The sequence below is a fragment of the Periplaneta americana genome, chromosome 17 (genome assembly GCF_040183065.1).
Source record: "Periplaneta americana isolate PAMFEO1 chromosome 17, P.americana_PAMFEO1_priV1, whole genome shotgun sequence".
Lineage (NCBI taxonomy): Eukaryota > Metazoa > Arthropoda > Insecta > Blattodea > Blattidae > Periplaneta > Periplaneta americana.
In genome coordinates, this window is record NC_091133.1 from 130215265 (window position 1) to 130233252 (window position 17988).

A 17988-nucleotide genomic window follows, 5' to 3' on the forward strand; every position below is an offset into this window, starting at 1 on the left:
ATAATAGTGATTAGAAACGACAAGACAACCAATAATATTAGATACATTAATTAAAGGGCCGTTATCTTGCTCAGGATAGGGACCAATGGCGGACTTATGTGAGGGCGGCAATGAACCTCCGGGTTCCTTAAAAGTCAGTAAGTAAGTAAGTAAGTAAGTATTTAAAGGGCCAGACAAAGGTGTCGTCAGCTCTTCTTTGTAACATATCGATGGCCCAGAACCAGACTGTTCCAAGTCCATTTTAATATTTTATGCTCGACCATGCCGAAATGTAGTAATTATACACCTGGTAGTAGCCCTTTAATGCATCTCGTTAAAGTACACCTATTCATTATAGTTCAGTTGTTCAGCCAATGATAAATCACATTGTACCATTATAAAACCGCAAGTATCGATTATTCTCGGATATGCAATCGAAAGACAATTCGCGAAACGTCACGGAGGCTGGAAATCCAATACTGTCGCAGAAGGTTATGTTCTGTTACTAAAATAATTAGCGTTAATTGTAAATAATAATCAAATAAATTCAATTTGTCATCTCGTTTTTCAATTCTAAACCAATTTCCAGGTTATATCAATATTAATGTTCATGTTATTCTCTAGATTATATCAAGGTCAATGACATTCGTCCCTCGCAAAAAAAAACAATACTTTCGCGTCTGCGCACATCTCACAATTTTGAAGGTCAGTTCCGCTCTTCACTTAGATAACCATAACATGAATACTTATGAATAATTTCAAGTTAGAAATATGGTCGAGCATAAAAAGTCGTATGAAACTTGCCTATAATGATAATTAAGACGCTCGTATGAAAATTATGAAACTCGCTTGCGCTCGTTTCATAAACAAACATACTCGCGTCTTAATTACTACCATAATAGACTCGTTGCATAATGTACTATTTTTTTCAGAAGAGGTATTTTAAGCTCCTGACATTCAAAGCTTCATGAAACAATTTGGAATAGCTTCATAACAACCTTATGGAGAGGAATATTTACAATTTTGTTCGATTCATATATGCAGACAGAACTGGAACACAATGAAACACAGATTTCTTTCTTATAAAAAGTTGGACTTAGAACAGTCTGGTTCTCAGCCATCGATAAATTTGAATGAAGTCACAAAAGAGTGGCGAAGCATGGTCAAAACACACTTTTTTATTAACGACATCCCTTTAGATTACTCAGTATTCACTGATTAACTTATATTGTAGAAATATCTTTCTCCATTACGAATTCAATTTTATGTACACAGTCATGCAGTCTTGCTCCATATCACGTGTCTCCTCTAATGAAAATTTCTACTGAGGGACCTCCAGCGAATGGTGCCAAAAAATCTATATCTCCAGAACAGCTCTGAAATATCTATTTCTGAAAATAAGTTAGATAAAAATACATAATATTTATAAGCAACAAAACTGATATTTTGCTGCTACTACTACTGTTAAATTAAATTAAATCCTTGGCGCGATAACCCATGAAGGTCTAAGACTGAACAGCCTCAAGTCCACATGCCTCTTCAGAGGTGAATCAGAAAGGAGGCATCATGTGTCAGTAAGACGATCTCCCAGCCGTTATAACTGGTTTCCGTAACCGGATTTCACTTCCTATCGTAGCTCCCCAAATGCATCACGATGCTGTGTGGACAATGACCCCATAGACTTGCCAAAATTTCATGAGAAAATTCCTTCCCCTTGAGGACTCGAACCAGAGCGCATTCCGTAGCATGAGTCCAGGCATGCTGCCTTAAACCACTAGTTTGCGGCACCTGACAATATTCTTCTTCTATTATTATTATTATTATTATTATTATTATTATTATTATTATTGCGTTGATGCGAAAGTTGGTAGCGTTTTTTTAGCGGAATCCGGCCTTTTCGCCACACTTTTTTCGTCATACATATCTTTCGTCAAACTTTACAGTTTCGTCACACTAGGTTTTGTCATAGTATACAAATTCGTAACAGCCATTTTCTGTTAGATTTCGACAAAAACACAGGTTGTTCATTGAATTTTATTGTTGGCTTAGTTCCAGAGATACTATCATCGATATTCCAGAGGGATATAAGAAAACAATTGACGGTGACAAAACATGACATAATTACAAAACCTACAGTGACGAAACTACTGTGACGAAACATACCGGTGGCGAATTTGATCTTACAAAAACGCCTAAACTTTTTTAGCTGCCACAAAATTTTCCAAATGAATAGAAGAGAGAAATTAATCAGTAATTTATGACTCTCTGTCAACGCAGGGTTAGTTTTTCGATTCCCGTCTGGAGATACCTGATGATTTGGAGTTAAAGAGTCGTCAAGTTTGTAAAGCATATTCCCTATCATGTAGTGGTTAGTAACGGGACGTGTGGAAGAATATTGTGTTTCAAGACGGAGGGTACCGCAACATGACAGGAAGGAAGTGTTAGGTGTTATGACTAGGAGCGGATTCCTATGTGATTAAAAATATTCTTTTTGCGTGTGATAAAACACAATTAACAAAGTTAAAAATTCCGAACATGAAGTTTCAAGTTTAAAACCCGAATTTTATTTCACATAAAAACACATATTTTCACAAAAAAATCATGTAAATACATATTTTCAGGAAATCTATTATAAACACATAAATCTTGGAGTTTTTATTACTTAAATAATTTTTTTACAAGAACTTTTAAATATTTTAAAACTAAATCAAATATCACTCTGAAGTACATTATCTTTTTTAAGAATTCTTGGTTGCTTCGTGTTTCTAAGCGCTGTGTGGTGTATCCGTGATCCATTTTTGTAATAGTATCGCCTCAAGTTCTGAGAACTACTAGGCAGCATATCAATGTCATTATTAGAGAATAAATTAACATGGACAAGGAGGAGAGATCTTGTAACACATAATAAGAAATGATTATTGTTGCCGAAGATGATTTAATTCCACGCTTTGTTTGTGAAACACAACAGATAAGAGCTCGGGTATGAACATTATTTAATTTAAACAAATCTCTCGCCTCTCGCTCATGTCTATCAAGTAAGGCAATATATCTTGTTGTGATTCCCTGTTATCAGGCTTCGTCAATTGATATTCTTTAATATATACTGAAAGATGGTTATTTAAAAAACGATTTGGCTTTCCTATTTAGCAAATCTAAGCTTTTTGTGTGACACCATAAAAATCTCGAAACATCCAAAAATCTGTTGTCCGAAACATGGAGGTGCGTGCCGTGGAAATTAAACTAGACTCTCTACCAGTTCAGAAGCACAATGACCAAGGGACAATTTCCAGAATGTGTTTGGGAAAAAACAGTGGATATAAAAAAATGTGTAAAGTTGCTCAAGTATTGGAGGGTGTGCCTGTAGGTGTTTGTGTCTGTGACATTCCTTTCTTTAAATATGCACGTCTGACGTCCTGTGATGTGGAAAGATCGTTTTCACAGTATAAGTCGTTGTTCAGAGATAATCGACATGCATTTGTGATGGAGAATTTGGAGATGACCTTTGTTGTTCACTGCAATTCTCGGCCAACTACTAGCACTCAAGTGTTTTTGGTGAGTACCTAGTAACATTTTTTTTTTCAAGCTAATTAAAGTATTTTTGTCCTATTAAAAAAAATACATTTTTTTTTTATTTTTAGCAAGTATTTTCGTACTTTTTAGCACATAAAAAATAAATATATTTAAATTTTTAGCACATAAAAATCCGCTCCCTAGTTATGACTATGCGGCCTGACCTATGTGACCCAGCCCGCCAGCAATGATGAGTAACTCGCTCTTAGTCTATTTTTAGTAGGATATTTTACGACACTTTATCACCATCTTAGGTTATTTAGCGTCTGAAAGAGATGAAGGTGATAATGGCGGTGAAATGAGTCTGGGATCCAACACCGAAAGTTACCCAGCATTTGCTCATATTGGGTTGAGGGAAAATCCCGGGATAAACCTCAACCAGGTAACTTTCCCCGACCGGGAATAGAACCCGGGCCACTTGGTTTCGCGGCTAGACGCGCTAACCGTTATTCCACAGGTGTGGACCTCAGTCTATCTACTTACTTTTTGCAGGGGCCAAAATCCCTGAATCATGCTGTACTTTGCATTACTTTATGATATAAGTCACACTTTAGGAGCTGAGAACTAGAGATTACTCTTTGTGTCAGTACAGGAATATGAAACCGAGATCTGTTGAGCTTTCACGGTTGTTTAAGACGCAGAAGATGGAAGCCTTGCGAGTAAGAAAGATGTCTGCTGCCTTCTGCTTGATCAGTGTTTATACAATGAAGAGTTTGCATGACGTTAATCATATTAGCAATGCTAATCACTCCGCACGAAACTTTGAACTTGCTCACGCTATGCGGATCAGACTGCTAGGATTCAAACACCTTCATCACCTGCAGGAATAGCGGCATTTTTATGCGGCATAATTTGCAGAAATTAAGTTTAGACTTGGATACGCGGATAATACGGCACTTACAGTTCAGGAAGGGGGTGAATTTAATGTAGAAGCAAACATATACCCTTATAATATGCAGAGATATAATTGCATCTTACACTAAAAATAAAATGCTTGGTTATATATAAAAATAATTCCGGAGGATATCTGCTGAAAGCTTTTAAACTTAGAACCAAAGTCTGGGGCTGCATACTACACGAAAATCAAGAGTATTGCATATTAAAATTTATTTTGTTTCTTTATCGTTAGTTAGTTTCAGTTTCTACAGATGGGTCATTATTTCATGTAAATTTTCACATAACCTGACACATCCTGCCTAAGGTTTTTCCGTGGTTTTCCTAAGGCGCTAAGACAAATGTCGGGATGAGACCTAAAAGAAATGGGCCACGGACCTGCACTCATATCCCCATGAATCTCCCTAATTAACTCTAAATTAATTAACAATTACATCTCTCCCCCCTCTTCGCAATTGAGCCATCGTATAGCCAAATGGCTGGTCTCGGAATTGAGACAAATCAACAAGGCTCATGACAACAATCACCTCCTACATGATAGCCAAATTGGCTAGTCTCTTATATACATGAGAGAACTCATCCTGCCTAAGGTATTCCGTGGTTTTCCTCAGGCGTAAGACAAATGTCGGGATGAGCCCTATAAGAAATGGGCCACGGACCTATATGCCCTTCCCCATATATATTCCACCTTTATTATAAACGAAGTATGCCCTAGTTCAGAACTTATATAAATTGTCTATTAAATATAGGAGGTCACTCAATTATTCGCAATTGAAAGGACAGGGACCTCTCAAATTGCAGATTTAGATTTCACGGCGCTTCTTCCGACGGCCTTCACATGCTTTGTCATCGAACAACAGATGACAGCGTCTTGCCATCCTAACGGCAAACACCAGCCAACTCCTCCTCTTCCCGTTCCGTGATCACTTGATCAAATCTCAGTCCCCCTCGCGTATGTGGTACCTAAGAGGTTACGTCCAATTTCGGCTTCCCCTTCAAAATTTTCTAGAGCCCCCTCAGGGGAGCAGCGTAACCCGGAGTGAGACTAGTGGCCAACAGGCTTGGAGCTCACATATTGAAATTTGTACAGCCCCCAATCCCTTGCAAGGAAGCGTTTTGCGTACCTTTTAAATTTGTCCTCCCAAATCTCTTTCGATTTTTTTATTTTTGATTTTTTGATAACCTGGCATGCCGAACGCCTTCAAATAAATTATTGGATAGAAAATCAATTTCGTTAATAATATATTACGATCCGGTTGGTCCACACCTGTGGAGTAACGGTCAGCGCGTATGGCCGCGAAACCAGGTGGCCCGGGTTCGAATCTCGGTCGGGGCAAGTTACTTGGTTGAGGTTTTTTCCGGGGTTTTTCCTCAACCCAATACGAGCAAATGCTGGGTAACTTTCGGTGCTGGACCCCGGATTCATTTCATCGGCATTATCACCTTCATATCATTCAGACGCTAAATAACCAGATGTTGATACAGCGTCGTAAAATAACCCAATAAAAAAAAAGATCCGGTTGTTCTGTATGGTTGTGAAACTTGGACTCTCACTTTGAGGGAGGAACATAGGTTAACATATCTCGGACAGCAATTTAAATTACTGCACACCCCTTTACCATTTACTTAGGAAAAAATGTTGTTATAAACAATTCACAGAGTTTATACACAACATCCACGCAAGATTGTAGCTATTAATTGTATATAAATTAATGATATAATATCCTAATGCACTATCTAAAACAAGGTGTCTCTCTTTGGGACATAATAATAGTAATAACAACAATAACTATGTTTGTATTATAGATTTTACTATTGTTCAGTATTTGATGACAGGTATATAGTTTGTAACCGTAAGTAATTTTGTTTTTATTTCTTTACTATTTCAAACCACCTATATAATAGGTGTTTAATTTGTAACTAAGCCAATTTTGAGCATTATCTCTTTACTATTGGTTAAAATTATGCATAAAATCGCAAATTTATGTAATATTCTTGCAATTTCTCTACACCTTCGATTATAATTTCTAATTTTATTTAATTTTGTTTTAACTGAATGTAATTACTGCATAACGTATTTAGTATTGTTTACTGTCTATTAATTAGTGTATTTATATTGTAACTATGACTCATGCCTACTACTACTTCTTTAAAATTGTGTATTATCTCTACATAATGTATTTCACATGTAACAAACTACAACCCTAATATACCAAAGGTAAAATAGGGTTTCAATATTTGGATAACAATAATAATAATAATAATAATAATAATAATAATAATAATAATAATAACATAGGTTAAGGGTATTTGAGAATAAGGTGCTTAGGAAAATATTTGGGGCTAAGAGGGATGAAGTTACAGGAGAATGGAGAAAGTTACACAACACAGAACTGCACGCATTGTATTCTTCACCTGACATAATTAGGAACATTAAATCCAGAACTTTGAGATGGGCAGGACATGTAGCACGTATGGGCGAATCCAGAAATGCATATAGAATGTTAGTTGGGAGGCCGGAGGGAAAAAGACCTTTGGGGAGGCCGAGACGTAGATGGGAAGATAATATTAAAATGGATTTGAGATAAGTGGGATATGATGATAGAGACAGGATTAATCTTGCTCAGGGTAGGAACCAATGGCGGGCTTATGTGAGGGCGGCAATGAACCTGCGGGTTCCTTAAAAGCCAGTAAGTAAGTAAGTATATATTACGATACAAGATTTTGTAATGCATTTCACAATCGTGTATAGCACAACATTTTTTTCACGATCATATTTTTAAAATTGCAAATACAATGTATTTTGCATTGAAAATTTAGAGCAATATTATTCCAAAACTCTCGCAAAACTGCATTGTAATGGTAACTAAGTAACAATAAGTGCACTATAATGGGTCTGTTTCAGTATACTTTTATGTTACGAAGAATGGTTTCCATAGCAACAAGTTTCTGTGTGGAAATTTCAACTTTTAAGGGCTAACAGCAATAGCTGTAAATACAGCAAAAAACACGATTGTGCAAATAAATATTTCCATGGCAACAGTATACGAATTTAATGTTTGTATTATATGCAATAAAATTTCCTATATAAGATATATTGTAAAATAAGATGTTGAAGTGTTCGTCATTGTCCACAACAGTTGTAAGTGGTCAGCATGCTGGCTTCCAGATCAGGAGGTCCCGGGTTCGATTCCCGGGCTCGGCGCTCGGTGAATTTTTCTTAAAGAAGAAGAATTCCCTGGGTGTCTAGAGTCTGGAAATTTGTATGATTGTGAGTGTGCCGGGTTAATATTAATTAACCAATCATCACAAATATAAAAAAAAATACATCAGGACTGTCGCTGGACAGTAACCTGAACAACGTTTCAGCGTCACATTGTTGACAAGTAACTCCATCTGTTAGCACAATCATAAAGCATCTAGTAGATGCTATAGAGTTACCAACAACGAAAAAAAAAAAAAAACAGTTGTAAGATTCATAATAGATATCGATGTTAGCTCCATATAATTTAACAGGCAATAAAAGGACTGAACTTGTAATTCACAATTTTTAGCGAATGCTTTGCTCAGATTTGTACTTTTACTTGGCCAAATTGATGATGTAATTATAATTTATAAATCTTCTCACATTCGTGAGCTGCCACAAGGGAAAAAGAGTACTTAAGCACAGAAATGTTTACAAGTTCAGTGAACCATTGATGTTGTTTTAACAATGAAATTCCTACAAGTACATAGCTGCAAATAATTTTTTGAGATTAGTGGAAATATACCTAGTTTTAGAGAGGTAAGTGTTACAAAAAAGTAAAGAATGCTAATGAACTTTGTTTCATTTCGAATATAGGTGATTCTTCAGGAGAGCAATTGATCCTTTCAATGCAGCTAAGGTTACAATCGGAATAATAGATGTAGGTATTCCAAGCCTCTTAAACACATCTTTCATGAAGAGAGTAGCGGTACCTCTTGCTCCAACCAGAAGTCCGATTACTTCAAGCTCTTTTATCTGGTATTTTTGGAGGTAATAGGGAATGGTAGGATTTTAGATATTCTTTTTTTAATTATCCACTTCTGCTGGCTGTTCCTCATCCGTTTCGAAACGCACAGTGGGAACAATTATGTATCCAGATCTTGTAGTTTCTTTGAAAGCTATTATATCTATGCGCCGTGTACTGCCAGTGACGAAGAGACCATGTACTCCTTCAAAGGTGTTGTAATCGGCATAGTAGAACATTCCGTTATGTTAATTTTCTTTATAGTTATACCAATTCTAATTACCATTACCATACAATCACCGGTACTTAGTCATGTAATCTAAATCTATTTCCTCAGCTAAAATCATTTTATAATTAATACTATTAAGGGAAGACTCCACTGAAAATCATGAAAATTTTTACAAATTTTTTTTAGCTATTTCACTTATTCAGAATTTATATTTTCATACCCCAAATGGATTCAGCTCAATTCTGATTACAAATACTCGTATGATTACACTTTTTAAATTAAGGCTGGAAGGGGGCGTGGAATTTAAAGAGCTGTCAAAATTGTTTTTCATCGAAGAATTCTTTTTTAAAATTTCTGATTAAAAATCTAGTAACTTTTTGTTGGCTCCCTGAAGTTACTAGATGAATGTAGCGGAGGAGAATATTAATTTACATAAATATTCATTTTATTTTCAAATCTATTTTTCTGTGTTCATTTTTGTTGATTCAACACCAACTTTCTTATGTCAAATATTAATCAATCTGGATGAAATTTTTACTGCAAGTATTTATGCGGTAGCTGCATGTTTCTATGCATTTATTTTGTGAGAAATGCTGCTAGTTTATTTTATTAATATTTTTCTTAATGCTGCTAGTTTATTTTATTAATATTTTTCTTAATGCTGCTAGTTTATTTTATTAATATTTTTCTTAAGAAAGATATTAATAAAATAAACTAGCAGCATTTCTCACAAAATAAATGCATAGAAGCATGCAGCTACCTCATAAATACTTGCAGTAAAAATTTCATCCAGATTTATTAATATATGGTATAAGAAAGTTAATGTTGAATCAACAAAAATGAACACAGAAAAATAGATTTGAAAATAAAATGAATATTTATGTAAATTAATATTCTCCTCCGCTACATTCATCTAGTAACTTCAGGGAGCCAACAAAAAGTTACTAGATTTTTAATCAGAAATTTTAAAAAAGAATTCTTCGATGAAAAACAATTTTGACAGCTCTTTGAATTCCACGCCCCCTTCCAGCCTTAATTTAAAAAGTGTAAACATACGAGTATTTGTAATAAGAGTTGAGCTGAACCCATTTGGGGTATGAAAATATAAATTCTGAATAAGTGAAATAGCTAAAAAAAATTTGGAAATAATTTGTCATGGTTTTCAGTGGAGTCTTCCCTTAAATAAGTATGCGTGTATCACAGCAATGCGAATATAATACATCCAAAACTCAATAAAGTAACTACTAAATGTTTCCGAATAAAAAAGAAGCAATTTCAACAAACAAATATAATGCACTAAATCCTCAAAATATTTTCAATGTCAATGATGACCATTGTGTTACAATACAGGGAAATAATATGTTTTTTAGTTACTTACAGGAAGAGCTGAATACCAATTGCGCAGCGCTTCCACACCGAACCAGTCCTGAAAGAAAATTTATATTAAAAATATAATGTTTCAATAAAATATACATAATAGTTAATCGCTAAATTCTCACGAAATTCCCTGCATATAATGTGTTTATCAAAATATTGAATATTCAGTGCCTAGTGGAATTCTGCTAATAAAATTCACAAGAAAAATTTACAAGCTGTGAAATTTACGAAAATGATGAGGGTTAATTCATTTTATGCGAATTAATATATTTTCCCTAATATATTAATAGGTTTAAAATATGTATAATTATTTCGAAGGTCGTCAAAATTGTATTCGCTAAAACTTATTTAAATATGGGAAAAATAATTGTACAATGCACTAAAGCAATCATTTTTGGACAGCTGAAAGGCCTTCCTGAATCAACTTCCTTTATTAAATTTAATTAATTGAAGGTAAGGTTTTTATCGTTTTTCGGTAGTTTAATATGACGTGTAAAATGATAATATGACTTTAATTCTTCTAATTATCAGTTTTAGCCCTATCTCCAGCAAAAATATTGTAGCAATTCTTAATGCAAAAAATTTCATTAATGAAAATATTTTTCTTGTCAACCGCTTAGTGGAATTTTAAATTTATTTAGCCGGTTGGATACATAAAAGTATGTTATTATGCCCTATTTTTTTCTACATTTGTATCTTTTACCACTTCTGAGAAAAGTGCACCAAAAATTGAGGAATTTAACATTGCAAGATATGGAAATTTTTACACCATTTTATGCACTTTCTTATTTTTTTGTGACATTGGTATACTTTTCTCTGAAAATATTGTATCCAGAAGGCTGAAATTGATATAAAAAATATCAATGTGATTGTATTTTATACAGTAGGTTAAAAAAATTAGGTTTATTTCTATCTTCAGGAAAAATACAAAATAATTTGCAGTCATTCTTAATACAAAAATGTTAGCTATGAATTTTTTTTGCCCACCGCTCAGTGGAATTTTAAATTTATTTAACCTGTTGTATACATATGCCGTATTTTTTCTACATGTCTATCTTTTATAACTTCTGAAAAAAGTGTACCCAAAATTGAGGAATTTAACATTGTAAGATATGGAAGGACAGAGTCCGCTTAACGAAGATCGGTCATTCAACTCTGGAAATTTTATGCCTAATGTTTGGGATAATGTGCAGCGTACATACGGGTAGCATCCCGAAAAACAAGACTCGTGTCAGTACGTGGCCAATTACAATCCTCGCCGCCTCCCACTGTAAGGAAATCTGTCACCAAGCAGTTTAAACAAGTATAACAAGATGTAGGCCTACAAGTTCAATGTACACAATAACGGGGCATTCTGTATATCGATTCACTAACCTAATTGAAATATAATTCATACACCTATTCACTCATCCTTCTACAGGATGTCTGACAGAGGTCTGCATCGGACGTTTTCGCTCGAGCGCCAAGTAGTTCATAGCATAATCCGATAGGTAGCGCACATGCATGATGGGTAAAATTGTCACGAGCGATAAATCCTCGAACGATATAAGCCGAGCGTTAGACATTCGTTCTTGTTACAGTGATGAACTGTGTAGTAACATCATCGATGTTTATCATTTCAAAACTTTGCAGTGTTTAACTAACCTCTCCATAGCAAAACTTGCTTTAAAATGTAATACGGTATAAATATTGTAGGTGAATGTTTCCCCCCCCCCCCATACAGGAGTGATTTTGTTTTTGCCACATCTGATAGATGTTATTGGATGTAAATGTAATTATTATAAACGGACAACACAATCGCGATAATGCAAGAACTGTACCAAATTTTCTAGTAATAATAATAATAATAATAATAATAATAATAATAATAATAATAATCTCTAATAATTAGTGTATCAATCTTTGCATCTGTAACAGTTGTGCAGCATGATTATTAGTTTTATTATATTTTCTGTGACGTCATCTCTGTACTAATACTGTTATTAATCTACTTCTATATAATAATATTTTGTAAAACGTTTCTACACTGTCTCAGTATATAGGTGGAACACTATGTATGGAACTATCATATTATATATGTGGTAAATCAAATATTGAATAATTATTAATTAGTAATAATAACTGTATATCGAAGTTTTTCATACTATTTTATTTATAACTTCATGTTACTGTTTTGGTACGTTCCATTAAACATTTGTCATAAACGCAGAAAATAAATCCTTATTTTTACCGTGTGAGCAAAACATATGTGTATCTTATCTGTCGCCTTCCATACAAGATAAGACATGTCGGTGAGATGACCTTGCACTGTGCTTCTATTTATTACGAGCGTATCACGACCGATCGTATCTCACTCGAGGGTGCGACACTCGACCGAGTTCAAGCGAGCGATTTAACTCCAATGCATCACTCTGGTGTCTGCCATCTTTCGGGTCAAATAATACATAACACACAGAAGAATGAACTGAATATTTTGCGAGACGATAGAAAATTCCTATTTCAGTCGCCACAAGATCTTGTACGAGAAATACGTCTTAGGAAAGTTTTTGTAAGCTGCTTTTGTTTTCTTAACAAAAAACTGAAACTTTGAACTCCCTACATCTAAGACACAGTGCGAAACTAAATAGGGTAATAAAAACAAAAGCTGAGATATTATTCTGACATAATACTAGTATAAAAACTACAATAAAGATGTAACCAAAGACAATTCCAGAAAAGAATTCGTTGTACTGCCATTTCACACTTCTGCGACAGCCCTGATACCGAAGCTCGTAGGATTCCGCGATCCCCTAGTTGAGAAACAATGCGACAGAGCGCGGCGCGTGACTAGCGCTGTTGCCTTATCATTGCCGCTAAACACCGCTTGAATTATCTGACGATAGTCATTAGCGTAATTAAGTTACACGAGTCCACGTGTCCCGATAAATATCTTGCATTCGATAAAACTGTTCGAAGAATTACGAGAGGGACTAATTCAAGGAGCGTTTTTCATGCTCGAAGAAGTGATAAAATCGTGCTCGCTTGAATGCGCATGAAATCAATTTGAAATAAAGTTCTGTATAAAAGTGAATATGTACACTAATTAACTTATTCGTGTTCCTCAGTTATATTGTATTCGTATTTAATTTTAATGAATTGGTAATTACTACTTTCCTATTTGACGATCATTTTCAACTGCAAAAGTTATTCAATTGCGAAATAATCATACAGCAGTAATTTTGTAAAAATGAGTAGAGTGGGAGAATCAAACTTACGCAAAATTACTCTGTGTGTCTCAGTCTTCTGGATGTACGAGTTTCGAAACCAAGTAAATGAAGTTGCTTCATCTTTCATTGACAATAATCGAGAGAAAGAAGCTTGCCATGGGACTGAAGCCGGCTGGTCTATGGCGAGTCCTCGGCATCAACCCCTTTGATTTGATTACCTAGTTGGGTTTTTCCGAGGTTTTCCCCAACCAAAAGGAAAATGCCGGGTAATATTTTGGCGAATCCTCGGACCTCACCTCATCTCACTACATCTCGCCGAAATATTGTAAAAAATTGCACAAAATTATAAAAATTGTAGAAAATTACTAAATTATAAAACTGTAAAAATTTGTAAAAACTGTAATTGTAATATTGTAAAATTTTGACTTGTTCCACATCTTAAAGCTTCATTGCTCATGTAAGATCTATGGAATAGAATGAATGAATGAATGAGTATTCAATAAAATTAAAATTTAATAACAATTAATTCAACATACTTACGAAACAAATTTTCGACCTACATAAAGCTTTCCCAATGTAGCAGTATAAGTAGTACTTACTTACTTACTGGCTTTTAAGGAACCCGCAGGTTCAGTGCCGCCCTCACATAAGCCCGCTATTGGTTCCTATCCTGAGCAAGATCAATCCAGTCTCTATCTCATATCCCACTTATCTCAAATCCATTTTAATATTATCTTCCCATCTACGTCTCGGCCTCCCCAAAGGTCTTTTGCCCTCCGGCCTCCCAACTAACACTCTATATGATTTTCTGGATTCGCCCATACGTGCTACATGTCCTGCCCATCTCAAACGTCTGGATTTTATGGTCCTAATTATGTCAGGTGAAGTATACAATGCGTGCAGTTCTGTGTTGTGTAACTTTCTCCATTCTCCTGTAACTTCATCCCTCTTAGCCCCAAATATTTTCCTAAGAACCTTATTCTCAAACATCCTTAATCTATGTTCCTCTCTCAAAGTGAGAGTCCAAGTTTCACAACCATACAGAAGAACCGGTAATATAACTATTTTATTAATTCTAACTTTCAGATTTTTTGACAGAAGACTAGATGACAAAAGCTTCTAGTAGAAGTAGTAGTATTATTTTTTACTAAATTATTTCGGAATATATAGTTTATTGCTTTCGCGCGTTAAATAGCAGGTTACGGTACCTTGTTGACTAGTTTCAGCCTGTTGTGGGCTATATTCAGAACTGAGTAGTCCAGCTCTTCGCGCCTTCTGATTGCGTTTCCTGTCGAGGTGTGTTTGTGTAGTGTAATGTGGAGTCAAAGAGTATGTGTTGTGAAATTGAGTTGTTTGTTGAGAATTTCATGCGGGTGTGTTTTTGTGCATGTATATTTCGTATTCTTCTAGTGTGTTTAGTTTCTGGTTTTTCGGTTGAATATGTAGAATTTCCATGTATGCGTTTGTGTTGCTGTAGGTGTGGCTGGCATTTGTGATGTGTCCTCTTAACGTTGAGTAGGCCTAATACCAGTATTAAACTTTGTAGGTTTCTTCTATTCTACTTTTTTGAGAGTTTAGTGCCGCATCTGATAGCAAACTTAATGTAGCAAACTATTACAAAAATAGTGACAGTGTTACATAAAATCAAGGCACCTAGTAAAAAGGAAACCTTCTGCAACATTCACATTTTATACGAACTGCATTAAACATCGAACGAGTTTGAGCTGAATGGACAAGCAAGGGATTAATTAATTAATTAATTTATTTGATTATTTAGTTATTTACTTATTTATTTATTTACTAGCCGTATCCGTGCGCTCCGCTGCACCCGTTAGAAATAAGTATAAAGTAATTACATAATTAAAATAGGTGGTTTGATCCAGGGAACATTCGTGTTTGATAGAAGGATAAATCGTTTAATATGTTACTTAATTTAAATATTATTAGAAAAATTAAAATGCGATCATTTTGATCCAGAGACCACTCATTTGGTCATAAAAATTATTTTAGGAAATATAGGAAACGAATGTACAGAATAGCCTATCAAGTTTTCTGTGCATAAGAAGCTATTTTAATCTTACCTGTCCTCGATTCACTCAGAAGTTACTGTAATAACATTATAGCATTATGTCCATCTAGAGAAACTACACTTTCCAATGGTGAATTAATAATTAATTATACAAATCGGTTAATTTAGCTTCTGATATTACTTCATACAAACACAGAAACATTCTCTGTAGGCTATGCTTCATAGCTTTCGATTGTTGTTGTCCAAGGCCCCTTATAGACGAAGTCATCTGTTTTTTATTTCATTACACCACCTTAGATGGCGTTGTTATTGTAATTTTCAAACTCATTTATCTCATTAAATATCAGTTCTATCAAAATTTTGTATGGAATAAAACTTATCGGAAATTATTTTTAAAGAAACTTTTTTATGTAATATTTTTCATAAAAATTAATAATAAGGGAGATATCTCGATTTATTTAATTCGAGCCCCATTATAACCCCCCTTTTAAATAAGATATTTTGAATGCCGTATAGCCTAAATTCTAAGTTACAACGAACTTAATATATATTCCAATTTTCATATAAATCGGTTCAGCCATTATCGCGTGAAAAGATAACGAACATCCAGACAGACAGACAGATATACTAGGAAACAAAAATTTCAAAAAAGCGATTTTCGGTTTCAGGACAGTTAATTATATATGTTAGGACCAATTACTTTTGTAAAATCGAAAATTACCATAAAAATTTCGGCTACAGATTTATTATTAGTATAGATTTAATCTGGTGGAGTTAAGACCTTGATGTCTTTTGTTTCTATTATATAAGACTATTATGTCATCTACATATAACCAAGCTATAAATTTAGAACCGGCGTCGAAACGGGCCGTCTGTCTAAGGTACATAACTTTTTTTTAAATTTTAACACTTTTAACGTGTCGTTAAACAATTTTAAGTTTTTTAAACAAAGTGTTAACGTGAAGCAGAATAAATGAAGTAATTAATTCAGTACATTTTTAATTATTTGGAATTTTGTCACATACTGGCCCACGTATTCGAAAAATCAGTAGTAGAGCAATAAATCTCTGCCAGTTTAACCTCAATTTCTCAAGTGGTTATGTATAATCCTCTTTAAGAAGTAAAACTTTATGTGTCAATTTAAGTTTTAAGAATTTCAGAAGCGCTATGAATGTTCTTCAAGCGGAGTTTTACTTTTTAAATCCGCCGACGGTTGGGAAGCATGAAATGGGTGGACAGATAGACAAGACAGCTGTCAGAGAATCTTTACGCCAAAACATGGGACACACAGAAGTAAAGTTTTTGAAAAGAAAATAGAATATAAGCTGGAAACCTCACTCCACTCTGCTCTGTTATTCGTTAATTCTGGTAGCTAGCTGTTACAGCCATCAACCAGCCAGCGGTGCTGACGATCCGAGTTATTGCGCAACTTGGAGCTGAACAAATCCGAGGAGAAGCAAGCAAACCTACGCCACACACCAAGTTTGAGAGCTTGTTGAAGTTTTGTATGAAAGTTCAAGACGCCTATTGGCTGGGGATGAACTCGGAGCACAATCCCTCCTCCTGTCTTATGATACCCTCTCCGATTGAACTTGTGGTTTTAGTGTCAAAATTAACTTCTTGGCTAAAGTTTTACATTCGTCTCTTTCAGTTCATTGAATTTATTCAACACCTTTCTGCTACTTATTAGTACAACAAAGCACCCATTAAAGTCTCTCAAAAAGTTCAAGTCTCTCGAAGAAAGAAGAAAACTGTAATTTCAGTAAACAGGACAAATTGAAATATCGCTGCGTACCGCATTCGATGATTTGCCAGGAATTCAACTCCGGAGGTAGAATTGAAGAATTTTTTCTTTCGTACAGAGAGAGAGCGGGGGAAGGGGAGGGAAGTAGGAGGGAGAGGGGAGGGGAGAGAGAGATATGAACATGCAAACGAGAACAAAAGATTTGCAGACCCATTGATAAGAAGGGCAATAGACAGAAAGACGAATGACGTATAGACGAATAAACTAATGGGAGGAAAGATGGGTAGAAGGTTGGATGGGAGTTTGGGGGACTGAGATACGATAGAAAAGTACACGTAAACAAGGGCAAATGAGAGCAAATTGAGAGAGAAATGAAAGAGCAGATTGTTAGGCGGATCAACAGTTTTTTTGTACTTATTTGGAGCAACAGTAACAAATATAAATGACACTCGGGAGGAAATTAAATGCAGAATAAATATGGGAAATGTCTGTTATTATTCGGTTGAGAAGCTTTTATCATCCAGTCTGCTGTCAAAAAATGTGAAAGTTAGAATTTATAAAACAGTTATATTTCCGGTTGTTCTTTACGGTTGTAAAACTTGAACTGTCACTTTGAGAGAGGAACAAAGGTTAAGGGTGTTTGAAAATAAGGTTCTTAGGAAAATATTTGGGACTAAGAGGGATGAAGTTACAGGAGAATGGAGAAAGTTACACAACGCAGAGCTGCACGCATTGTATACTTCACCTGACATAATTAGGAACATAAAATCCAGACGTTTGAGATGGGCAGGACATTAGCACGTATGGGCGAATCCAGAAATGCATATAGAGTGTTAGTTGGGAGGCCGGAGGGAAAAAGACCTTTGGGAAGGCCGAGACGTAGATGGGAACATAATATTAAAATGGATTTGAGGGAGGTGGGATATGATGGTAGAGACTGGATTAATCTTGCTCAGGATAGGGACCAATGG

At 35.0% G+C, this 17988-nt stretch overlaps 1 protein-coding gene across 2 annotated transcripts in view; it reads right to left on the reverse strand.

The window, feature by feature from the left end:
* The window catches only part of LOC138693018 (discoidin domain-containing receptor 2-like), a 1708097-nt gene that overhangs the window by 1508824 nt on the left and 181285 nt on the right, over window positions 1-17988 (reverse strand). For both annotated transcript variants that reach the window (XM_069816529.1, XM_069816528.1), the window contains exon 3: window positions 10040-10087. The gene's annotated coding sequence lies outside the window, so the exon portion shown is untranslated. The remainder of the gene's footprint in view (window positions 1-10039; window positions 10088-17988) is intronic.